Source organism: Scyliorhinus torazame, chromosome 2 (assembly GCF_047496885.1).
Source record: "Scyliorhinus torazame isolate Kashiwa2021f chromosome 2, sScyTor2.1, whole genome shotgun sequence".
Taxonomy (NCBI): Eukaryota; Metazoa; Chordata; class Chondrichthyes; order Carcharhiniformes; family Scyliorhinidae; genus Scyliorhinus; species Scyliorhinus torazame.
In genome coordinates, this window is record NC_092708.1 from 247619137 (window position 1) to 247645755 (window position 26619).

Here is a 26619-nt window from a genome sequence, read left to right on the forward strand (position 1 = left end):
TTGACAAAGAATTCATGACATGGGGACTGAAGAAAGGTGAGGTAAGAGTACAAGATAGGGATGGAAACAAAATTAATTGTCAAAGGGGGAACTTTACACAGAATTAATGATTGCTTACGATTTCCTATGTTTTAATGTACATGAACAACCGACACAGAGGCCAGAGAGCCTCGAACAAGAACAGGCAAGTGAACCTCCAAAGGAAGGCCAAAAACAGGGCAAGGGGGGGTGGGCAAAGGGGGAGGACCCAACAACAAAAGAAGGAGGGGAAAGGGAGGATACCACCCACTTGTAAATAATGAATAACTACCCATTGTACAGAGAAGGGCCCTTTCACAATGAGGGAAGGGGTGGGAGGGGGAGGAGGACCAACACAAAGACAGTTAATATGTTCAGCGTAATCGGCACAGTCACTCTTACTGCTTGTATAGTGTACAATATGTAAAAACTTCAATAAAATATATTTCAAAATGACGAAAAGGGGGATGTGAGGGAGGGTTGTGGAGTTGGGGTTTTGGGGGGGGGGCTATTTCCAATGTTGTGCTTTTGCAAATTGTAGCTGGTCGACACAGATTAGTTTATTTTGTATTCAATAAAATGAAAACTTGAATAAACATTTTTTTTAAATGTATTAATGTACATGAGCACAGTCATAGAATTCCTACAGCGCAGAAGGTGGCCATTCAGCCCATCGAGTCTGCATCAAATCTCTGAAAGAGCACTTTACCTAGGCCCACTCCCCTGCCCTATCCCCATAATCCCACGCTTTGATCATGGCCAATTCACCTAAATTGCTCCTCATTGGACACTAAGGCCGGGATTCTCCAACCCCCCCGTCGGGTTGGTGAATCCCCGGGAGGAGGCGCGAATGCCACCCTGCCGCCCCGACGCCGGCTGCCCTATTCTCCGGTGCTGTTTTTCAGGCAGTGGTGGGATTCGCGCCTCGCTCCTCCTCCCGGCCAAGCGGCTGTCCAGTTTTGGCCAGTCCTGCCGGCGTGAATTACTCACCTCACGCATGACAGGACCTGACAGGTAAGTGTGCGGGGGTGGTCCTCGGGGGAGCGCGGGTGGCCCACGATCGGGGCCTACCAATCTGCGGGCGGGCTTGTTCCGTGGGGGCACTTCTTTCCTCCGCGCCGGGCCCCTGTAGGGCTCCGCCGTATTTCCCGGGGGCCGGCGCGGAGCCGAGAACACCCCGCGCATGCGCGGAAATACGACGGCCGATCTGCACATGCGCAAGATCACGGCGGCCATTCCGCGCATGCGCAAACCCGCGCCGGCTCTTCCCTGCCAGCTGGAGCGGCGCCAACCCCTCTGCCGTCCACCTAGCCCCTGAAAGTTCGGAGAATTCCTCACTTTCGTGGGCTGTAGATGCCGGAGTGGTTGGCGCCGGTTTTCCTGCCGGCATAGGGACTTAGTCCCCAGAAGGGAGAATCCCTAAGGGGCAATTTAACATGGCCAATCCACCTAACCTGAAAATGAAAATCACTTAGTGTCACAAGTAGGCTTCAAATGAAGTTACTGTGAAAAGCCCCGAGTCGCCACATTCCGGCGCCTGTTCAGGGAGGCTGGTACGGGAATTGAACCGTGCTGCTGGCCTGCCTTGGTCTGCTTTCAAAGCCAGCGATTTAGCCCTGTGCTAAACAGCCCCTGCACATCTTTGGACTGTGGGAGGAAACTGGAGCACCCGGAGGAAACCCACGCAGACACGGGGAGAACGTGCAGACTCTGCACAGTCACCCAAGTTCGGAATTGAACCCGAGTCCCTGCCGCTGCGAGGCAGCAGTGCTAACCACTGTGCCACCGTGCTGTCCTAATTTATCTCTGGACGAATGCTCTTACAAACTAATCCCTTCCCGGCTTGTAGGTATTTAGTTTGACATAGTTTGTGAAATATCAGGTTTAGCATTGCAGGAAGTTCACAGAATGAACCGTCGTCATGTTGCTATCTTGACAATATGGAGCTGCTGCTTGTGACATAATCTGTGTCTGAGCAACAGTGTTCAGTTATAGGGATGAAAAATGGGAGGTCCCTCTGAATCTGGGCCAGATTTGAACAAGTAAAATCAATGTTCCGGCACAACAACAAAGTTAAATGCATTGCACTTCAGGAATCTTTCCCTCCTGCAAGTTCAACCTGGAATCATAGAAACAGATCATTCAGTCCAAGATGTCTGACCCAGTTCTTTTATCCACAGGAGTCACCTAATCTAACCCCAATCTCTTGCTTATTCTCGAATTGTGCTCTTTTTACAAACAAATCCCTTTTGAAAGATCTTATAGATACTGCGCCAATGATGGATGTTGACAAAGTATTCCACACTCTAACCACCCTCTGTGTTAAAAAATCTCTCCCAGATCAAGCTAGAGGGGGATCTAGCGCGGGGGGCGGGGGTGGGGGGGGGGGGGATTAACTGGGTTGCTGCTGCTGAGTGCAAGGGGGAGCTGGTAAGAGATGAGGTGGTCGGGGCGGGAAGGCGCTGCCTGGGGGACAGACTGGTGCGCGGGACCTGGGTGAGGAGATGGCCTAAAAAAGGGGATGGCTAGTCGACGAGGGGGGGAGGTGAATGGCCCCCGAATCTGGCTGATCACGTGAGAATGTGAGAGGCTTAAATGGGCCGATTAAGAGGGCACGGGTGTTTGCGCACTTAAAGAGACTGAAGGCGGACGTAGTCATGCTCCAGGAGACGCACCTGAAGGTGGCGGATCAGGTTAGACTAAGAAAAGGATGGGTGGGACAGGTATTCCACTCAGGGTTGGACGCGAAAAACAGAGGGGTGGCAATATTGGTGGGGAAACGTGTATCATTCGAGGCTAAGAACGTAGTGGTGATCAGTGGGGGCAGATATGTGATGGCGAGTGGCAGACTGCAGGGCGAGGCGGTTGTGCTGGTGAATGTATATACCCCGAATTGGGATGACGCGGGATTCATGAAGCGAATGCTGGGACGTATCCCGGACCTGGAGGTGGGAAATTTGATAATGGAGGGGGACTTTAACACAGTGCTGGATCCAGGGCTAGACCGGTCCAGATCCAGGACCGGGAGAAGGCCGCCAGCGGCCAAGGTGCTTAAGGGATTTATGGAACAAATGGGGGGAGTGGATCCGTGGAGATTCGCCAGGCCGATGGCTAAAGAGTTCTCTTTCTTCTCCCACGTCCATAAGGTATACACCCGGATAGACTTTTTCATTTTGGGAAGGGCACTGATCCTGAAAGTGGCAGGAACGGAGTACACGGCCATAGCCGTTTCAGACCACGCCCCGCATTGGGTGGATCTGGAACTAGGAGAGGACAGGGAGCAGCGCCCACTCTGGCGACTAGATATGGGACTACTGGCGGACGAGGGGGTCTGCGGAAGGGTGAGGGGGTGTAATGAGCGATACCTGGAGGTCAACGACGATGGGGAGGTTCAGGTGGGGGTAGTATGGGAAGCGCTGAAGGCGGTGGTTAGAGGAGAGCTGATCTCCATCAGAGCCCACAAGGGGAAACAAGAGGGCAAAGAAAGAGAGAGATTAGTAGGGGAAATTTTGAGGGTAGATAAAAAATATGCGGAGGCACCAGACGAAGGGCTATACAGAGAAAGACGAAGACTACAGACGGAGTTTTGACCTGCTGACCACGGGAAAGGCAGAGGCACACTGGAGGAAGGCACAGGGGATGCAATATGAGTATGGGGAAAAGGCGAGCCGGCAGCTAGCCTAACAACTTCGGAAGAGGATGGCGGCGAGAGAGATCGGGGGAGTTCGGGACGAAACGGGAAATATGGAGCAGAGAGCAGGGAAAGTGAACAAGGTGTTCAAGACCTTTTATGAGAGGCTATACAAGTCCCAACCCCCGGGGGGAAAAGTAGGAATGCTACACTTTCTGGACCAGCTAAGCTTCCCGAAGGTGAAGGGGCAGGAGGTGGCAGGTCTGGGGGCGCCAATCGAGGTGGATGAGGTGACTAAAGGACTGGGGAACATGCAGGCAGGGAAGGCCCCGGGACCAGATGGGTTCCCGGTGGAATTCTACAGGAAGTATATGGATCTGTTGGCCCCGCTTTTGGCGAGAACCTTTAATGAGGCTAAGGAAAGGGGGATGCTACCCCCGACAATGTCGGAGGCGACAATATCGCTAATCCTGAAACGAGATAAAGACCCGCTGCAATATTCTGATCACAAAGGCCTTTTTTAAAAAAATAGATAGGAACATTACGAGCTTTGTGTGGGCGGGAAAGACCCCGAGAGTAAAGAGGGGGTTCCTGCAGCGCAGTAGGGACAGAGGGGGACTGGCACTGCCGAGTCTGAGCGACTACTACTGGGCCGCCAATGTGTCGATGGTCTGTAAGTGGATGAGGGAGGATGAGGGTGCAGCGTGGAAGAAGCTGGAGATGGCGTCCTGTAAGGGAACGAGCCTTAAAGCGCTGGTGACGGCGTCGCTGCCGTTCTCCCCGAAAAGGTACACCACAAACCCAGTGGTGGTGGCAACCTTGAGGATCTGGGGGCAGTGGAGGCGACACAGGGGAGTGGCGGGTGCCTCGGTGTGGCCCCCGATAAGGAATAACCACACGTTTGTCCCAGGGAGGATGGATGGGGGGTTCCAGTGTTGGCAACGAGCAGGAATTAGGAAGCTGAGGGACCTGTTTATAGACGGGACGTTTGCAAGTCTGGGAGCGCTAGAAGAAAAATATAAGTTGCCCCCAGGGAACGCCTTCCGATATATGCAAGTGAGGGCATTTACGAGGCAACAGGTGAGGGAATTTCCGCAGCTCCCGACGCAGGGGATCCAAGATAGAGTGATTTCTGGGGCATGGGTTGGAGAGGGCAAAGTGTCCGAAATATACCGGGAAATGAGGGACGAGGGGGAGGCGATGATAGAGGAGCTGAAGGGAAAATGGGAAGGAGAGCTGGGGGAAGAGATCGAGGAGGGGCTATGGGCGGATGCCCTAAGTAGGGTAAATTCCTCGTCCTCGTGTGCCAGGCTTAGCCTGATTCAATTTAAGGTTCTACATAGAGCACATATGACCGGAGCAAGACTGAGCAGGTATGCGGGGTCGAGGACAGGTGTGGGAGGTGCTCGGGAAGCTCGGCGAACCACACACACATGTTCTGGTCGAGTCCGGCACTGCACGAGTTCTGGGGGGTGTGGCAAGGGTAATTTTAAAGGTGGTGAAGGTCCGGGTCAAGCCAGGCTGGGGGTTAGCTATATTTGGGGTTGCAGAAGAACCGGGAGTGCAGGAAACGAAAGAGGCCGACATTTTGGCCTTTGCGTCCCGAGTAGCCCGGCGTAGGATTCTACCCATGTGGAAGGAAGCGAAGCCCCCGGGCGTGGAGGCCTGGATAAACGACATGGCAGGGTTCATAAGATTGGAACAAATAAAATTTGCATTGAGAGGATCGGCTCAGGGGTTCTCCAGGCGGTGGCAACCATTCCTTGACTATCTCGCGGAACGATAATGAAAAGATAGAAATGACAGCAGCAGCAACCCGGGGGGGGGGGGGGGGGGGGGGGGCACTATTCTGTGTTTTTGCTATTTGTTTTTCTTTTCTAGTTTTTGTTGTAAGCTCACTATATTATTTAAATAATGTTTAATGTATAATCTCTTGTTGAGTTGTAAAAACGGAAACATTTTTGTTTGAAAAATGTCAATAAAATATATTTTTAAAAAAAAAGAAATCTCTCCCAGCTTCAGTTTTAATACGTGGCACAGTGGCTAGCACTGCTGCATCACAGCGCCAGGATCCCATGTTCAATTCCGGCCTCGGGTGACTGTCTGCGTGGAGTCTGCACCTTCTCCCACTGTCTGCGTGGGTTTCCTCCGGGCGCTCCGGTTTCCTCTCACAGTCCAAAGATGAGCAGGTTAGGTGGATTGGCCATTCTAAATTGCCCCTTAGTATCCAAAAGGTTAGATGGGGTGACTGGGTTACGGGGTTAGGGTGGAGGTGTGGGCTTGGGTGGGGTGCTCTTTCCAAGGGCCGGTGTAGACTCGATGGGTCGAATGGCCTCCTTCTGCACTGTAAATTCTATGATGATTTCGTCTAACTCTCGCTACGACAAAGCCAGACTAATTAATTGAGATTCTTCAGGTGATCTCAGATTTCCTACTTCAATGCAATGTTGAATGAAATGTATTTTTTATTAATGCTTTCGACTTCTGCCACAGGAACATGTTCCTCATTACATGGCAAACAACTATTCTCAGCCTCACTGCCAATGGGCACCACAAGAAGGACAGGCAAGGATGAAAAGAAATTGAAGGGTATGTCACCCCTTGGTACATGAATACCTTGGTATATGAATACCTTGGTACATGAATATTTTGGCACATGAATATTTTGGTAATGAATGATATTGGCCAAGACCTTAAAAGCAGATCCTGTTCCTGCCCCACTGTCAGCTGAGTAGGTGACCGAGTTCCCCTCTTCCAAAGAGTAAAGTGGGTACTTAAATACCAGGCCACAGCATATCTCAAGTGAGATTAAGAACTGAGTTTGTGGGAAACATGCAGGGACAGCTCGTCAATGAACTGTAACAACACTATCCTTCACAATTGGAGATTTGTTGATTTATTCATCATCAACTCTGTCAGCATGCCATTTCTATCAATGTTATCTTGCCCGACTCATGCACCACTGAGAGCGGGAGTGGCCCGTTCGCTATTCGTATAGCAGACTCACTTGCCATTTTGTGAATTAAACCACATTCACGATCACACTATTCGGAAGTCTATTAAATATGAAAGGACAATGAAATCTTGCATTTATCTAGTGCTTTTAATGCACTTAACCTGCCAAGACACTAAGCTCTGAAATTCCCTTCCCACTGCTCAATCTCTCTTTGTTTTTTTAAGGCCCACCTTAAAATCTACTTCTCTGAACAAACCTTTTGCTGTCTGCAATAACATCTCCTTTCGTAGTCTGATGTCAAGCTTTGCTTTATAATGTTCCTATGATGCTCCTTGGAAAGTTTTATTGTGTTAAATGTGCTGTATAAATACAAGCAGTTGTGGTGGAAAAAAATGTATTGTGGTGGTCAAAATCTTTCGCGGGATTAAAAAAAACTCGGCTGGTATTTTACATCATCTCCCCCAGGCTTGGTGGGGGAGGGGGGTGAGGAGGCATCAGACAGCCTACTCACATGTGGACCAATTATTGGCTGCTTTAGGGCCTCTTCCTGCACTCACTGGTATTTTAATCCACAGCTGGAGCTGCCCCTGGTGGCCTTTATGCGAGCTGAGAGCAGAGCTCCTTCTGTTCAGGCACAGTGTATCCAACAGTGGTCCCCCCTAAAGTGGTTGTCCCCTAACCTCCCTGCATTTCCCCCTCACCCTGCCATGGTGAACGTGGCACCATACCCTCTTTCCGGTGTCGGCCAGCCTGTTCCCGCTGGAATCCTGGACTTAGCTATCATTCAAAGTCCATGGCATCTCTTCTTCAAAGACTGCCTGCAGGCTCGGCATGGCTGTCACTCCCGGTGCCACTGCCGGGGTTGGAGAGCTGCCGGCTACTTGATTGGCTGTCAGCTCTCAGAGGTGGCACTTCCTCCCAGATGGAGGCGGAAGTCCCACCTCGAGTTAATTAATGACCATAAAATAGTTTCAGGGCAATGCGGCCAAGGAGTTCGGGCTTGCTACAACCAGGGAGCAAGGCCCCTGCCTCCGAGTAAAATCTGAGTCTGTACTTTGTTTTGCAAAAAATATATTTTATATTGAATGTTTTTTTCTTATTGCACTACCTTTCACAGAATTGCATCATTTATTGTGGAGGGCAGATAGCATGTCACACAAGAACCCCTGAGTATATAGATCCTAGCTCTCATTCAGCTATAAAACAAAGCTTAATGAATGAGGTCAGGGAAAGAAAATTGTTATCTGACAGCAGTCTGTGGGGAAAAAAATGAATTAAACTTTCCTTACCAACTGATGGACATTAAGACCCAGCTATCTGACTCCCAAATCAACTGTTCCCAATCATGCATGAATTATATGGGTTGAAATTCTGTTGTGCAATATTAGTTAGAAACACATTGGTCTATTAATTTAACATTCCTTTGCTAGCTTTTTTAAAAAACAAAGCCTTTAACCCAACTGGAATAACAAATTTGTTAAGATAACAGAGGAATTTAATTAGGATGCTTTAATAAATTTGTTACAATGGAATGCAATCCTTTCTTATGAGAGGATAAAAGTCAGGGCTCTCATGTCCAGATTTCCGTCCTTGGCCTGCTGCAATTCTCCAAGGATATCCAACGCTAACTGGAAGGACAAGAACTCATCTTCCGACTAGGCACGTTACAGCCTTCTGGACTCAACACTGAGTTCAAACACATTGGACAGTAAACAGCCCATCCCGCCCACTGCCACACCCCCGGCCGACCACCCCTTCCAAGGACCACCCTCTATGCAGCACCCCCCCCCCTCCCCTGCAACATCCTCATGATTCCTACCTGCCTCGCTACAGGGTGGGGGCCCTGGGTTAGCAGTAACAGTGGTTTGGTCCGTGGGATGGAGGCCGGTGACAACCCGCTCTGCGATAAGCTCTGGTGCCCCGCATCGTTTGACATCATCTGACTCCTGCCTACAGTAGCAATGTCCACCATCCACCTGGGTGATCCCTGCATGCGAGTTGGCCAATCCGTCACATGGTCCCATTAAATCCTCGGGGTGGCGGAGGTGGGGATGGGGTGTGGGGTGTTTGGGGCTGAGAGGGAGGGGCGGGGTAATGGGCGATGCGCGGTGTCTGACCTGGGGGCCACTGCCCCAGCCCGTGCCCACCTTTAACGTCTGACAATGCCCCCCCCCCCCTCCCCTCCCCAGCAACGCCCTCTGCAGCCAGCCCAGCCCATCTATCACACTCTTCTGAAAGAGCACTGAGGCAGGTTGGAACTTTTGTGCTCAGGTGTGTGGTAGTCACCACTGATGTATATATTGTATATATAGGATGTTGATATTGGTGCTTTACGGTAAGGCCCCTGTACTACAGGTACGGGGGTAGATCCTTGCCTGCTGGCTCCACCCAGTAGGCGGAGTATAAATATGTGTGTTCCCAGTACAGCAGCCATTTCGTCAGCTGCTGTCGGAGGCCACACATCTCAGTGTAATAAAGCCTCGATTACATCCTACTCTCGTCTTTGTGTAATTGATCGTGCATCAATTTATTGCACTGAGTTTTTCAGAAGATGGACCTCCGCATCAAGCCGGATCGCCTGCAGCTGCATCCGCAAGCAGACAACACCAAAAAGGACTTTGAACATTGGCTAGCCTGTTTTGAAGCGTTTCCACTTGTCCAGGATGCGCCGACATATGCAGAAGTCATGGCGCTACTGAAGGAAAACTACGTTCAGCGGACTAACACACTCTACGCCAGGCACCTCCTCTCCACACGGCGTCAATTTCCCGGTGAGTCGGTGGAAGATTTCTGGCGCGCCCTGCTCCCCCTAGTTCGAGACTGTGACTGTCAGGCCAATTCGGCCACAGAACACTCGAATTTGCTCATGAGAGACGCATTTGTTACGGGCATAGGGTCTGACTACATCCGCCAGCGCCTCTTAGAGGGGGCCACGCTCGGCCTCGCGGCGACCAAAAAACTAGAGTTTTCATTTACGGTCGCATCACGCAACATTCAGGCCTATGCCAGCCCACTCCTCCAACTGCACCTGCAGGGGCAAGATGGTTGTTGACAACCCCTCATGTAGTCCCGGGTTCTGTGTCTGCATCTCCATTATCGATGGGTCTGCCCTTTCCAGAAGGCAAAGACCAGTCTGGACGGCAGATAGTCCCTGGGGTCGGGCCGACCTCTGACCGTCCGCCCCCTCGGGGTTCCTACCTCCAACTGATGTACCAGAGAAGCTGTGTGGTGCGCATCAGATAGTGCCCCAAGAGCCTCTTCACTAAAGTGCCCATCGGCGGTGTGTGTCTCTGTGATAGTGGAGGGTGTTGGAGACAGCTGTGATAGAAAGTCGATGTTGTCCCCTCACTAGTGCTCCGGGGTGTCTTGGGCTGGGGTTCGGGGGCTCTCTTTGCTATCCATCACCCGCTTGTGCCTGGAATCTGCTTCGGGTTGTGGCGGGGACTCCAGAAAGGTCCGTCTCATCACCAGGTGATCCTGCAAGTCACAAAACATGATGCATGATTGGATCGCCGGTTGGGGTGATGGGTGTTGTGGGGGAGGTGGGTTGTTGATGTTGCTCTCTTTGGTTGGCTCTGAATATGGCGGTCAATATGGTCGCCTTCCTTAATTCTAATTACGTTTGCTCTAGAGTCGCCAGGTATCTTTCGATACCGCCACAAGGTTCGAACCCGAATACTGATCAAAGACTCGATACACCAGTTAGTAAGTTCAAAGTCAATGCTTATTTATTTACACACACAGTTAAATATACTCATGCACAAAACTCGACAGACTAAACTATCACTACTGCTAAAGCCTATACTTAGCTTCGGGCGCCCACTCAGTCAGAGGAACAATGGCCGTTGTTCGGTTCTGAGGCTGCTGGGATCGAACTGGTACAGGGGAACAGCTAAGGTCATCTGTCTGGTAGCGTGCGTTGACCTTGGACTTACTTGCTTCTGGTGCAGCTGGTGGACAGGTCTGGAACCTACCTTCGCTAGGGCGTCTGCTTTAACGTTACCGGGGGGGAAGAACCGTGATGACTGCGAACCTTAATGATACCATATTTCCTATCTTTAGCTGTCTCTAGGATATGCCGGAGTAATGGGGCTAAGGGTAGAGGCTTTCCATCTGCAGAAATGAATCCTCTAGTTTCCCACAGGGGTAGGAATTCTGTTAAACTATTGCAGACATATAAACTGTCCGAATATATGTCCGCTGGGGTCGGAAACGAGTCAGGGCGATCAACAATGTAAGCTATGGCTGCCAGTTCTGCTGCCTGCGAGCCTAGATGTCCTGGCAACTTTAACAAAATCTCTTCAAGGACGCGTCCCTGCACGTCCTCTACATAAATGCCGCAACTGGGGATTCTCTTTCCATTCAAAACTGTGGAGGAGCCATCCACATAAATTTTCAAGGGTGCGCACGTGTCTGTAGGCTGGGGTCTCTGGGGTGTATTACCTGCTTTCCTGGGAGCTGACTTAGGTATAAATGGGCCTGAATTATGGTTTGTGGTGATGATCTCACACTCATGTGGGGTACCTGCATATTGTAAATTATCGGCTAGGAAAGTATGTGTCTTGGTTCTTTTAACTGTAATGTCCCGTCCCTGTAAAAGAAGGGTCCAACGGGCTTCGCGGATTTGGCTAACTGTGCCATCTTTAAGTCGACCGTCTAATAATGGCTGTGTTGGGGTGTGTTCTGTGAGAATGGTGATGGGGTTGAGTCCTGTAATGTAGGCAAAGTATTGTACTGCCCAAAATACTGCGAGCAGGTGCCTTTCGCAGGCAGAAAATCCTTGCTCGACAGGATCTAACACACGTGAGGCGTATGCCACGGGGCCTAATCGGTCATGGCGTTCCTGGAGGAGCACGGCCGAAAGGGTTCGGTCGATGCTTGCTTCTTCGATTGCGTACGGGGAAAGTGGATCTGGGACCTGTAATGCGGGGGCGGTGCTGAGGGCTCTCTTTAAAGCATCAACGACATCCATGTGTTGTGGAAGCCATTCCAAGGTGCTTGTTTCTTGAGAAGGTCGGATAGGGGCGCTGCTTTTGTGGCGAAACCGTCGATATGGTTTCGGCAGTAGCCAACCAGTCCGAGAAATGACCGGAGGGCTGAGACATTATGGGGAAGGGGGAATTTGACGATCGAGTCAATTCTCTTTTGCTCGATCTCACGTTTACCATGAGTGATTACTGTACCCAAGTAAATCACTTTTTCCTGCAAAATCTGGGCTTTCGTGGGATTCACTTTACATCAATCTGTTTTAGGAGTCCTCGGAGTTCGGCGAGAAGCGAATTGTGCTCTCCCTTTGTGTCTTTCTGTCGTAGCAAGTCATCTACATACTGGACCAGACAATCAGGTCGGGAACATTTTGCTAGTCCATTTGCCAGCTGTCGGTGGAAAATGGAGGGGGAGTTGCAGAAGCCTTGTGGAAGGCACGTCCACGTGTATTGTTGTCCCTGGAATATAAAGGCGAATTTGTATTGACACGCTTTATCCAATGGAATGGACCAAGAACCGTTGCTGATGTCCAAAACCAAAACAAATTTTGATTGGAGTCCCAGTTTGAGCATGGTCTCGGGAACTCGTGGCTACGGTGGGGGCTGCTACTGGGGTTACTTTGTTCAGTTCCCGGTAATCAATGGTCAGTCGCCATGATCCATCGGGTTTCCTGACGGGCCAAATTGGTGCGTTATTTGTGGAGGCTACTGATCGTAGTACGCCTTGATCAAGCAGACTCTCTATTACTTTGGAGATCTTTCCCTCTGCTTCTTGGGGAAAACCGCACTGCTTTTGGGGTCTGGGGTCGGGACCTGTAATGCTCACTGAGCCAGCTATCTTGCCACAGTCGTGCTTGTGCTGTGCAAATGCTGCTTTGTGTTGCTGTAGGACTTCCCTAACCTGTTGTCCTGACTAATGGCTCGAGGGTTGAACCAGAAGTCTCCTACTGCGCTGATTCTGTCTGCATACTCTCCAACTGTGAGCGTGGCGGGGGCTCATGCTGCCTTTGCTATTCTCCATACACATTTATTTACCGGATCAAAGGAGAGGTTCTGGGAGCTCATAAAGTCGATTCCTAGGATGTGTTCAGCTGTCTGGGGTAGATTGACCAAAACTACGGGGTGTTTAGTCATAATGTTCCCTATTTGTATCACTACAGGGGCTGTGATGTGTCCTTGTTGTAAATGACCTGTAAAGCCGCTGAGTATGATGGTGTCTGTTGTGGGCCACGGGTCTCGTTGAAACATCATGGAGGAATTGAGCGTGGTGCAGGATCCTCCTGTGTCCCAAAGAAATTCTACGGGGTGTCCCCGGACTTTGCCTGCTACTACCGGTCTACCGGACTTGTCTCAAAGAGTGTCGCAGACCCAAGTTGGGGAGCCCGAACACCGTCAGTCGGTGCCGATCATGTCTGCGTTCTCTGAACGGGCGTTAACACTATGGATTGGCTTTGCCCTATTTTTATTTAGGGTGCCTGTCTGTTGGTTTCTCTGCTGCTTTTGGGGCGCGTTGCACTCTCGTGCATAATGTCCTAATTGTCTACAGTTGTAACACTCCTGGGATTTAGGCTATGGTGGGTTGTTCCTGCCCTCATTACCCATGCGGGGTTCTGGTGTGCTTTAACTGGATTCATGTCTGCCTGCTCTTCCTCTGGTTTTGCAAATGCGGTTTTGCCTTGGACGGATTGTTCCCACATGTATGACAATCTTTTCAAAACCCATTTCTCGTTGTGGGCCTCGTCTGAGGGGTCGTAATTTGTGCAAGCTCTCTGTCCTGCCTCTGTCGCATGAGAGACTAGCATTCAAGTCCATTTGGCCATATTATCCGCGTACAAATGGGCGCGGGCTAACTCTCCAAATCCTGCTGTGAAATGTATCCACAAGCGTCCAGCAAACGCTGTGGGGTGCTCTGTTTTCTTTTGCCTACACTTGTATAGGCCTTCTACAGGGTCTCCTCTGTTATAGCCGATCGCATCCAGGATCGCTGTGTGAATTTCATGGAGTGTGCCTCCTCCTACATTCTGTGGGTCGGGAAGAGCTGCCACGACTGAAGGGTCGAGGCTTAAAACTATGAGCTTCACTTGCTCCTTTTCGTCCAGGCCGTACATGGTAGCCTGCTGTTTAACTCCAGCGAAAAACTGGTGGGGGTCTGATGTGGAAAGGAACGGTGTAATTTTTCCACATGTGTCCCGTAATTGGGTCACGGTTAACTGGATTGTATATAGGAAATCTGCGTTTCCTTCTGCTGTGGCCCTGCGGTGTGTGGTTACAGGGTTCATGGGGGTGTGTTCTGCCTGTTCAGTCGGGGGTTGGGGGGCTCTCCTTTTCTGGGGGTTTTCTTGCGTACATGTCCCATGTACGTATCTGTGGGCAGTTTCATTTAACTCCTGCCAATCGGGGCCATTTTCCTGGTCTAACTGGGGTCCAAAAGTACTTTGAAACCCATTCAGGACAGAAAGCAGAGATTGCAATTCTGCAATTTGCTTCCGGCACTTTGCGTGATCTACGGAGCTCTGCCTTTGTTCCATCGTGGAAGTGTGGAGCGTCATAGGGCTGCTTTTAAATCATTGCACTGTTTCTGCAACTGCTCAACCTGTTGCTCGGTTTCTTGTCTTGCCAAGACCGCGCGTTGCGTGTCCTGGTAGGCCTTATCGTACTGGGTCTGAAAACTACTCAAATGGGCGAGACAAGACTGGTGTGCCCTCTTGGCATCTTCCAACTCTCTGTCCCTCACTGATAACTGTTCTCTTAACTCCTTATTCTCCTTCTCAAATTCGCTCACATCTCCCTCACTTTTTCTGTCTCTCTCCTCAATCTCTCTATGGAGCGTCCTAACGACCTCCTCTGTGCCTCGCAATTGTGCCAAGCAGGACATGATTGCCATCGGCTTGTGAGCTTTCCCCAAGCTCTTCTTATGAATCTCTGACAGGTTTTCCCACCAAGTATGTCCTATACTCCCGGGGCCTGTTTTGTCATTGGCGCAGAATTCACTTTCGCTTCGAGATATTTTCTGATCTCTTCTTCCCATACGGGACACTGTCCTACTCTACTGATCGCTGCGACCTCAAATTCTTGGGGGTTCATAAGGCGTTCCATTGCCTTCATTGCCATTTTCTCCCTATCTCTGGGTTCTCTACTGAATTTGGAACAGGGGGTGATAAAGTGGTGATGTAAACACGGGTACGGCTTACGCTATTTTCCGGCCTACAAAACTCCCGACAGTTTTACGCAACAAAATTTCTCTGGTTTACCTTATATCCCTGTTAGTATGCATGCATTAACACACTTCCGAATCTCGGAGGTTTGACCAGTATCGTTCTCAAACTTGTGGTTTTCCTGTTTCCAATTGGATTCCAATGCAAATTTGGGTTCTCTCGGAGTGACTAGGCCATTTCTAGGTTGAGTCCCGTCAGAGGTCACCAGTAAATGTTGCTCTCTTTGGTTGGCTCTGAATATGGCGGTCAAAGAACAAAGAACAAAGAAATGTACAGCACAGGAACAGGCCCTTCGGCCCTCCAAGCCCGTGCCGACCATGCTGCCCGACTAAACTACAATCTTCTACACTTCCTGGGTCCGTATCCTTCTATTCGTATCCTATTCATATATTTGTCAAGATGCCCCTTAAATGTCACTATCGTCCCTGCTTCCACTACCTCCTCCGGTAGCGAGTTCCAGGCACCCACTACCCTCTGCGTAAAAAACTTGCCTCGTACATCTACTCTAAACCTTGCCCCTCTCACCTTAAACCTATGCCCCCTAGTAATTGACCCCTCTACCCTGGGGAAAAGCCTCTGACTATCCACTCTGTCTATGCCCCTCATAATTTTGTATACCTCTATCAGGTCTCCCCTCAACCTCCTTCGTTCCAGTGAGAACAAACCGAGTTTATTCAATCGCTCCTCATAGCTAATGCCCTCCATACCAGGCAACATCCTGGTAAATCTCTTCTGCACCCAATATGGTCAATATGGTCAATATGGTCGCCTTCCTTAATTCTAATTACGTTTGCTCTAGAGTCGCCAGGTATCTTTCGATACTGCCACAAGGTTCGAACCCGAATACTGATCAAAGACTTGATACACCAGTTATTTCAAAGTTAATGCTTATTTATTTACACACACAGTTATCATAGATTATCATAGAATTTACAGTGCAGAAGGAGGCCATTTGGCCCAGCGAGTCTGCACCGGCTCTTGGAAAGGGCACCCGACCCAAGATCAACTCCTCCACCCTATCCCCATAACCCAGTAACCCCACCCAATACTAAGGGCAATTTTGGACACTAAGGGCAATTTATCATGGCCAATCCATCTAACTTGCACATCTTTGGACTGTGGGAGGAAACCGCAGCACCCGGAGGAAACCCACGCACACACGGGGAGGATGTGCAGACTCCGCACAGGCAAGCCGGAATCGAACCTGGGACACTGGAGCTGGGAAGCAATTGTGCTATCCACAATGCTACCGTGCTGCCCTACACTCATGTACAAAACTCTACAGACTAAACTATCACTACTGCTAAAGCCTATACTTAGCTTTGGGCGCCCACTCAGTCAGAGGAACAATGGCCGTTGTTCGGTACTGAGGATGCTGGGGTTGAACTGGTACAGGGGAACAGCTAAGGTCGGCTGTCTGGTAGTGTGCGTTGACCTTGGACTTACTTGCTTCTGGTGGACAGGTCTCTCCTCGGTGAGAGCCGGGTCCAAGAGAACGATCCTCTCTTGGGGGCTCCTTCTTATACCCAAAGGGGCTTCGCACTCTTTTGGGCAGACCTTGAACTTGGCCCCAATCAATTGGGCCATTTCTCGATCATTCGTATTGATTTCATCCAATAAAGGGGTGGGTGCCCTGATGGCTGGGCGTGTCCTAGGTGGCCGTTGGCCTGCTTTGTTTCGGTCTTCTCTGGTGCCGGGGTGTCTGCCTTAGTATCGGTTACTCAAATTTTACTCTTTTGTTCCCGGAGATGGGCCATTAGTATTCTAATGGGCCTACTATTTTGGTCTTGTCTGGGCGGACAAGCTCTGAACCTGCTTGTTTTCTCAGCATTGTCCATTTTCCCGGCAATCTTTGCAAAGTGTCCATTTTGTAATCGGGAAGTGGCCATCCCAGATGGCTACAGTGAGCGGGTGGTGAGAGGTGGTGTGGGAGAGATAGGGTAGTGTGGGGAAGGTGTGATGGTGAGGGGAATGTGGGGTGGTGTCGGTGCTGTGAATGTGGTGGGGGGGTCATGCCATGTGTGCCACAGGAACACCGCAACTCAGCAGGGGCTCACTGGTTGCCCGATACCGACCTCAGCCTTGATCACCGCTCTCTTTAGGGCCCACCGGCCAGGTCCAATGCCCACTGCCCCTCGACGGTGAAGGGCTGCAGGTGCAGGGGTCCCCTCCCGCCTTCTCTCTCTCTCTGTCTGCGGCTATCTCCTGGGTGAGGGGGGGGGGAGACAGAAAGATCACAGTGTTCGGCAGGTTGATACTTGCAGCACAGGGGTGGACAGCTGGTGACCTTTGTGGCCAGGGCATCCAACCATGGCGGGAGGTATAGGTACTGGCCTGTAGTGCAGGGTGGGGTGCGCACATACTGCCGGCGGGTGTGGTTTGGTCACCCTCCGGAGGGGGGGCTAGTTACGGGTGCGGGACGGGGATTGGTGCCAGGAGCACGGTGCTACCTACTCACACTGGCCTCCCTGAAGAGGTCATACTGCTGTCCAGTCCTGGTGGTGGGGCCCACAGCGCTTACAACTTCTGCGATCTGATTCAAGGCCTGGTATATGGCAGCAGGTAGCAGCCGCCTTCCCACACCGGAGTGCAGGGTAGCCCGCCTCTCCTCCACGGCATCCAGCGGAGTCTCGAGCTCTGCATCTGCAAACCGGGGTGCCGCTCTTCGTGCTTCCTGCTTGTTGACTGGGATGAGTGTGTGTGTGGAGTGATAATATGCCGCTGCAGCTTGTCAGCCTCTGAGTGGCATTCCCGACCTCGTCGAAACAGACACAGTTTTTCATCGGAATCGCTCGAGTTCCACATGATGCCGGTGCTAGCCCATTAACGGATCCTGAATTGCTCCAGGACTGGCACCGATTTCGTTGTTGTAGAAGTCCACCGACTCAGTCCCGGCGTCAACATTTCGGGTTAGATTCTCAATCGGCGGGATCCTCCGTTTCACCAGCAGCGCACACGCCCATGGGTTTCCCGACTGCGTTGGGGTGCCCACAATGGGAATCCCCATTGGACAGCTGTCGGGACGGCGAATCCTGCCCGTTAATTCTGTTTCTCTCCACAGATGCTGCCAGACCTGTTGAGTTCATCCAGCATGTTCTGTTTTTACAAAAGGACGTTCAGCGGAATTCTCTGCTCCTGAGAGTAAGTGTTGACGTCAGGGCAGGATTCGTGGAGATCCATGACAACAAAACCAGCACCGCACCTGGACCAATTCAGCTACTGCTAAGGGGCGCCACTGGCGCCATGTGGAACACAATTAATTCCAATGAGAAACGGTGCCGGATTCGCTGGATCCGACATTGACACTCAGGAGGCTGACAAGCTGCAGCTGCATGTACACATCTCACTCCCCACACACACCATCCCAGCCAATCAGGTGGCTGCAAGGAGAGCGGCACCCCGTTTCACTGACGCGGAGCTGGTGACTCTCCTGGACGCGGTGGACGAGAAGCGGCTGGCCCTGTACCCTGGCCCAGGCAGGAGGCTGCTAGCCGCTGTTGTTTGCCCTCACAGCAAACATGCCCAGGGCCCTCTGTTCTGCCAAGGCGGCCCCCCTCCAGTTTTCTGCAGCTCCCAACAGTTATGAGCAGCCTTCTCCGGTGGCGGAGGTGGTCAGCGCTGTGAGCAACACCGTTCAGACCGGCCAGCAGTGCCGTAAGAAAACTGCAGGATCTCGTCAGGGTGGTCAGGGTGACTGATAACACTGTGCCCCTGGCACTAAACCACGTCCCATGCACTCAAACCCCCCCCACACCCGTAGGGCGGCCACACCCCCACCAAGCACCCCATGCCGGTACCAATACCGTCCGCCATGGCCGAGTGAGGCCACCAGCTACCCACCACCTGGGCTGCATGCGTCGGTCGGACTGTCTATAACTGCGCATTTTCTGTTTCCTGCCCCACCTCAGGAGAGGGCCGCTCGTAATCATCAGGGTGGAGGTCGACAACGGGCAAGGAAGTGAGACCCTGCTGAGTTGCGGTTCCCCATGCTACATGTGTCAACTTCCCCCCCCTCAACACCACCCCCACACCACCCTCAACCTCACCCCCACATTACCCTCACCCCCATACCACCCTCACCCCCACATCACTCTCACCCTCACCCTCACACCATCCTCACCCTCACCCCTTTGTACTTCACGAAGGAACTCACCAAACACTTTGATTTATCCAAACCAGAATCTTTTATTGAGTCTCATGTGGTAAGATAGCAATCTGATACAGAGCATGTTATCATGGAGTCTGCCAACTACTCCTCTGGAATTTGCACCTAGCACTAACGATTCACACGTATGTCTGATTACCCTCTCAATCTTCTTCTGAAAATGGCCAGCTGAATCTCCCTTTATATCCGAGTCACAGACCACATGACCTTGGTCTAGGGACCGCATGGTGTGTCTACCGCCACCTGCAGGTTGGAGGTCACACACCGTCCAACTATGATATAGCCCGTAGGCATATCACTACAACACCAGCACTCCCAGCTCACAGTCTAATCATACGTCTTGTCTTGTATCTTGCAGGACTTACTGATGATGGGGCGGGTCTATCGGTGTCCCCTGCCCCCAGCCAGTGCCACAGCCGGACTCCCCCCCTCCCACCTGTGAGCCGAGCACTGATGATGAGAGCAGCTCAGACGGCAGCCCTCGACCCGAGACTCAGGACACCCCGGAGCTCGAGTCTGCGGATGACACTGATTTCCTATCACAGCTGTCTCTGACACCATCCACCATCCCAGAGACACTCATTCACTATAGTGAGGAGGCTCCTGGGACACTCTATGGTGCTCATCACACAGCTGATCCGGTACATCAGTTGCAAGTAGGAATTCCCGAAGAGGAGGATGGTCAGAGGGCGGGCCGACCCCAGGGACTGGCTGCCTGCCAGATGGGTTTTAGGAATGGACAGTCCCATCGATAGTGGCGATGCAGTTGCAGAGCCAGGGACTACATGAGGGGTTGTTGGCGAGCATCCAGCACCTGCAGGTGTAGTTGGAGGAGTCTAACTGCGTGCAGGAGCAGGAGGTGGTGCTGAGAATTTGAATTCCCAATAACCACAATTTTGTTCGGACTGCTTCATGCTACACTATCAAATGATGCCTTGATGTCAAAGGCGGTGTCTTTCAACTCACCCTTGGAAGGCAACTCTTTTGTCCATGTTCAGACAAAACCAGTAATGAGGTCTAGAGCTGAGAGATCCTTGTGGAACACAAATTGGGCATAATCGGTGAGCAGATTATTGGTTACTAAATATTGCTCAAAAGCAGTTGTCATCAACAAATTCCATCACTTTGTTGATGATTGCTGGTTGACTGTTGGGGTGGTAATGATTGGTTTGAAGTGGAATTTCTTTTGTGCACAGGACATATCTGGGCAATTTTCCATTTTGATGATAGGGTGCCAGTGCTGTAGCTGTATCAGAACGGTTTGGCTGGAGGTTTTTCTTAATTCTTTCATGGGATGTAGGCTTCGATGGCTCGGCCAGCATTCATTGCCCATTCCATATTGCTTGGAGAAGGTGTGGTTAATTCCGAAGCATATGTCTTCAGCACTGTAGCCACAATGTCAGTGCCATCAGCCACTTCTTGATACCACGTGGAATGAACGGAATCGTCTGAAAACTGACCATCAGCGTTCATGACTGGATATGCAGGACTGCAGAGCTTTGATTTAATTGATCAATTGTGAGACTGCTTAGCTCTGCCTATTACATTCTACTCCTCCGGGTTAGCACCTCGTTTTTAGCCTCTTTGCATGCTCGACTGCACTTCTCATGGAACAAGGATCGATTCCCTGTCTTGATGATGATGGTCAAGTGAGGATAATGCTGAGCCATGAGAGTACAGATTGTGGTTGTATAGAATTCTTTTACAACTGCTGATGACCCGCAGCATCTCTAAGTTGCCCAATTTTGAGCTCCTAGATCGGTCCCGTATCTAACAGATTTAACATGATGTCGTACAACACAATGAAGAGCGTCCACAATGTGAAGTGAAGAACCAAAAGAGAAAATGCTGGAAAATCTCAGCAGGTCTGGCAGCATCTGTAGGGAGAGGAAAGAGCTAGCGTTTCGAGTCCAGATGATCCTTTGTCAAAGCTTTCACAAAGACCATGTGGCAATTGCTCTTATCAACACGGTGACGGGTAGATGCAACTATGTTAGATAGGTTGGTGAGATCAAGGTCAGAGTGTTTTTTCCTCATCATGATTCTTTCACTAACCTCGTCTGACAGATATTTCCCTCAGGACTCTGCTAGGTCAGTTAGTAGTGGTGTGACCAAGCCACACTTGGAGATGCACATTAAAGTTCCTGTATCCATTCTGTGCTCTTGCCACCCGTGGTATTTCTTTTAAATAGTGTTCCACATGGAGGGGTGTGAATGCATATCAGCGTCCTTGCCCATGTTAGACCTGATGCTATGAAACTTCATGCAGTCCGGTGTCAATGTTGAGGACTCACAAGGCCCCTTCCTCCTGACTACCACAGTACCACCATCTCTGGTTGGTGTATGTGTGAGTGCGGCTGTTGTTTGTCTATAGCTATGTCAGGCTAATCTGAGGTGCAGCTCTCCCTAGTTTTGACACCAGTCCCCAGATCATAGAATCATAGAAACAGTGCAGAAGGAGTCCAATCGGCCTATCAAATCTGCAGCGACCCTCCGAAAGAGCACCTGACCTAGGTCCGCGCAGAAAGAATATGCAATCTCCACACAGAGGTTTTGTACAACTGAGTGGCTTGCTCAACCACTTCAGAGAGCAACTAAGTGTCAGCCGAATTGCCGTGGATCTCAAGTTACATGTAGGCCAGACCAGGTAAGGATGGTGGATTTCCTTCCCTAAAGGGCAGGTGAGTTTTAATGACAATCAGCTAGTTTCATGATCACCATTTCATATGTTAGCTTTTTATTGCAGATTTATTTTAATCAACTGAACTTACATTTCCCAGCTGCCATGATGGGACATGAACCAATGGCACCAGATCATTAGCTCAGGCCTCTGGATTACTATTTCTTTAAAAACCCTTATGCTATTATCCTATCTGATCAAGGTCACCAGAGATTCTATCCTCACTTTTCAGTTATGTAAGCATCGAAGAAAGCAGATCCATAGCCATGGAGCAAAAACTCATTGATTTTCTTAGTCGCATTTCTGATGCCTACCGGAAACTCTGGTATAAACCTGGGAAGTGGCGGGAAGGTGTCCCCGAAACTCTCCAAAGTTCAGTAATTGGCATGTTCTTGTCAGATCCTGATTTATATTAGAAGAACACTTGTAGCTAAAGCTATAAACGATTTATTAACATTAACTGCGGGTCAAATATATACAAAAGAACCGATGAATAACAGTATGAACATGCACAGACAACTATCTCTCTTCCAGCTCCCGAGTCAGTCTGAGGTCACCTGACTCTAGCATTCAATTATTTACAAATGAGACCCATAGTGGTCAGTTGGTGAATTACAACACAACCATGATATCACTACAGTCATGTCCTCCACAATCCCCAAAGACGTGACAGGGCTTCTCAGCAATGCTGCCATCCTTCAGGCAACCTGGCGACTTCCCTAAAGAAAATTCCTGGCTTTAGGAGTCCTCAGCACAGGTTCTGTCACCCTGACACTTTCCTGGAAAAGGCTGGCCCTCTAATAAGGCATGTTGGAAATTCCTGACACCGAGTTACAGCAGGAGATGATTGGAAATGCGCAAAGAATTTCTACTCCAAGTGGTTGACCCATCAGTAACACACTGCATCTGTATTGAATACATTGAGTTCTGAGACCACAGATATTGGGGTATCTCTGCTCATTAACTTGGAATAGAATTGTGTTACAGAATCTTTTTTGATCTGGCTTGATTAACAGCTTTATACCCATTGCCCTCTTTGGGTTGCGATAAATACAGTCGGTTTTGGAAAGATGTGTGACATGCTTATGTAGCATCAAAATCATTTCATAAAGACAGTCTCCTAAACTCTATATCACTATGGTGAAATGGAAGTTCAAACAGCAAATCATCCAATTGAAGGACTCCAAACAAGAAAAATTCTGAAATGCACAGTAATGTTGGAATCAAAGTTTCAGTGAAAGGTAACTATCGCTTTTCCGATTTGTTTTGCTTCTGGATACATTTACTTTTATTGCAATAAATAATCTTGTTGTTTGCCTTAAGATAAATGGCCTGTCATTTGTGTTGAAGCAGAGGAAACCACAATTAGCATCCCATCTATCTTTCCAAGGTGTAATCACGGAGGGTATAATCTTTAATCCTGCAACCCATTAACCCATTCACTATGTGCATGAGCTGTATAAATTTCAGTGCAAAGGAAACGTGGGCTTGCATTTGAATCCTGCCTTGATGATGTGAGCATGCATTAAGAGTGCTAGTTGAAAGCATATCTGTGACCATTCCAAATAATGGAGAATAAACATTACCTAAAAGTAATCTAAACAGCAAATTCAGGTGAAATTTGACAAATTGCCAAAATAAAGGTGCCTTTCTGTAGACCCTACATTTGAAAGCCATGATGTGGAGATGCCGGCGTTGGACTGGGGTGGGCACATTAAGAAGTCTTACAACACCAGGTTAAAGTCCAACAGGTTTGTTTCAAATCACTAGCTTTCGGAGCGCAGCTCCTTCATCTGCTGAATGTGATGAAGGAGCTGCGCTCTGAAAGCTAGTGATTTGAAACGAACTTGTTGGACTTTAACCTGGTGTTGCGAGACTTCTTACTACATCTGGAAGATCAGTGGAAACTCCAAGGAATTTTAGCTCGGTCTCCTTCATCAAGTTGAAAATATTAGGACCCCTATTAACTTACACTAAACAGATTCAATAAATATTGTCAATATTAGATGGAATTCTGGAATTTTTACTGAGGTTTGGAGGATTATGTTCTGCTTCCATCTGTTTCCAAGCAACCCCCTGGTTTATTGCGACTGAATAAGTATAATCCCACTTTAATACCAGGGAATTACAGAACTCGACTGGAATTGTGCCCATTGACTTGAAGATTGCATTCCACAAATCCATGTATTTTTCCATGAAAACCTCGTATCAGTGAGCCTTGAAAATGTTGTAAGTGCTGAATCGCTTTTTGATATTCATCGAACATACAGTGCAGAAGGAGGCCATTCGGCCCATCCAGTCTGCACCGACCCACTTAAGCCCTCACTTCCACCCTATCCCCGTAACCCAATAACCCCTCCTAACCTTTTTGGTCACGAAGAGCAATTTATCATGGCCAAACCACCTAACCTGCACGTCATTGGACTGTGGGAGGAAACCGGCGCACCCGGAGGAAACCCACGCAGGCATGGGGAGAACGTGCAGACTCCGCACAGACAGTGACCCAGTGGGGAATCGAACCCGGGACCCTGGCGCTGTGAAGACATAGTGCTATCCACTTGTGCTACCTTGCTGCCCAAGGCTATTCAGTGGCTGGTTATGTAGAACACTTCCACCTGGCAGAGAGGGGGGGGGGGGGGGAGGGGGGGGGGTAGAATTTCAGCTTGTTGGTCTGGTTTCCACACAAAGTGAGAAACGATAATATTCCAACAGACTGCACTACTCATTCCCTTGAGAATTATACAGATGGTACACATGCCAGAATGTTGATTGTGTCAAAGATGAACTTGCAATTTTCAGTTAATGTTATTTTTGGAAAGTTATTATTTTTGGACACTTGAAGTATCCTATATCATTCAGTAGCAGCTGTAGCTTGTTTGTGGCTGGTGTTAGAGGTGGCACTTCCATCAATAAAAGCATCTTCATCAACCTTATTCACTTTCTGGGGGGAAGGCTAGGGAGAGATGGATAGGAGGAGGGAGAATAGCTGCTTGTCATTTTTTTCAGAAGGTATTCATGATCTGATGACCTATTGTGATGAATGTAGCAAATTGTTATATATGTATTTTATATTTTTTGGTAGTAATGTTATTAAAACCCCTGGGTTCAAATATACATGCAAGAAGTATGTCTGCTAGAGCTGTGGTTAAGGGATCGTAAAAGGTGAGGTAATAATTGATTTTAATCAATTAATTGTTTGTAGAGAGATGGCTAATGGAAAATTGTTTTGATTGCTGGAGGTTCCCTGGGGTGTAGATAATTTGAGGGATTGCGTTTAGTCCTTGCTAAGCATGTCATGGGACATCTTAGTGGGATACAAATGATGCAATTAATGGGAGGAGCCAGGTCAGTCTGTAGGTTTACAGTCTGTTATAAGATTTTAAGTTGAACAGCAGTTGGCCATAGGATATTAGTCTGACAAAAGGATTTTCAGGTTGTTCCTCTCTCCAAAGGTCTGCACCGAGCCACCCTGATTTGCTAACTTTATGCATGAGTGAACTTTGAACTGTATTGTATTGCTTAGTTGGGAAATATATATTGGCAGGAGTAGAGAGTGAGGTAAAGCTTTTGTTTTTATTTAAGAACGGTTTAACTGTTACTTGTAAAATTATTTCTTTAATTCTAATATGGTTAATTTTGTGTTTAAATTAAAGTGTGTTTCAACATAAAAGATAGCTATTGGTCAGAGTCATTACTCCTGGGGTGAAGTATACTCAACAGTCTTACAATTTGAAATGTTATGGCCCATGATTATTGATCCTTTACTAAAAGGAAAATTTCCTTCCTATATACACTCATAATTTTGTACAGAACATGCACAGGTGGAAGGAAAAGGCTTGATTAGGGGTGCAGTTGAGTGGAGCAAGGGGAAAGAATGCACAGAGATACATGGCTGGGGGGAGGGGCAAGTAGTCAGGGACAGAATGCATAGACAGTCATGGGCAAGTGCATGCCAATGTAGAAGAATGTGCTTGGCATGCTTGTCCTGGTCCCAATCCAGGGATGGAGAGGGCCTGTCTGCCCTGTGTCAATCGTGCCCAGTTTTGTGCGCAGGGCCCGGTCAGTCCCTCACATACATCAGCCCTGGGGTTGGTGGCTTGATACTGGGCCGCAGATGGTACAGTCACAGTCAGGGGAGCCATTTGCAGGCTGTAGTTGGGAAACAAATAATATGCAGTGGGGGCACTCAATGGTCTCATTGGGGGGTCTATAAATAACTGTGTAATGAGCCTCAAGATGGGGAGGAGTTAGGTCTACATGGGATGCCGGTTATCAACATCAAACAGTTCAGGGGTAGCACAGGGACATCAACGATAATAACAAAGGGATCAAGGATTCGAAGGGGAGAATGATTGGAGGGAGAGAAATCTGCACATGATGCTCCTCCAACACAATGAGAGGGGTTTCCTCGATCAGGTGGGAGAGGTTGAAATCTGGTCTCATAGTAAAACCTGAGCAATTCCATTTTACAAGCTGATCCGGTGGCACAGATGAAAAATATTGTCTGAAAAGTAATGCCAGTTTTAATGACTCAGGGGAGGCTGACGAACAGAGACTTATTTACACTATTTACAAAGATCTGCACAATGCAGCATAACACTCCCAGTGCAATCCTAGCTGGGAGGACGAACCACACCAAGCCCTGTTTTGGGCCAGCTTTTATGTTAGCTCATAACGAGCCCCAGATGGTTGGCTGATACCCCCTGCCTGGGATGTTTGTTTCCCAAGGGTCCCATGGGGAGATCAATGGTGGTATCCCCGTGGGCCTCTTGGGGGTTCTGACACCAGGGAAGGTCTCAGAGGGCTTGTGGGAGGTGTCAGCAACTATACTTTGGGGATGATTGTAAGGGCCCTGTACCAATTTCTACTTTAGCTGGTGCAGAATATAAATCAGCTGATACATGCTAGGAAGATTCTAAGAACAATTGAAGCATTTGGGCACCTTAATTCATGGTATACATTTTTGCGA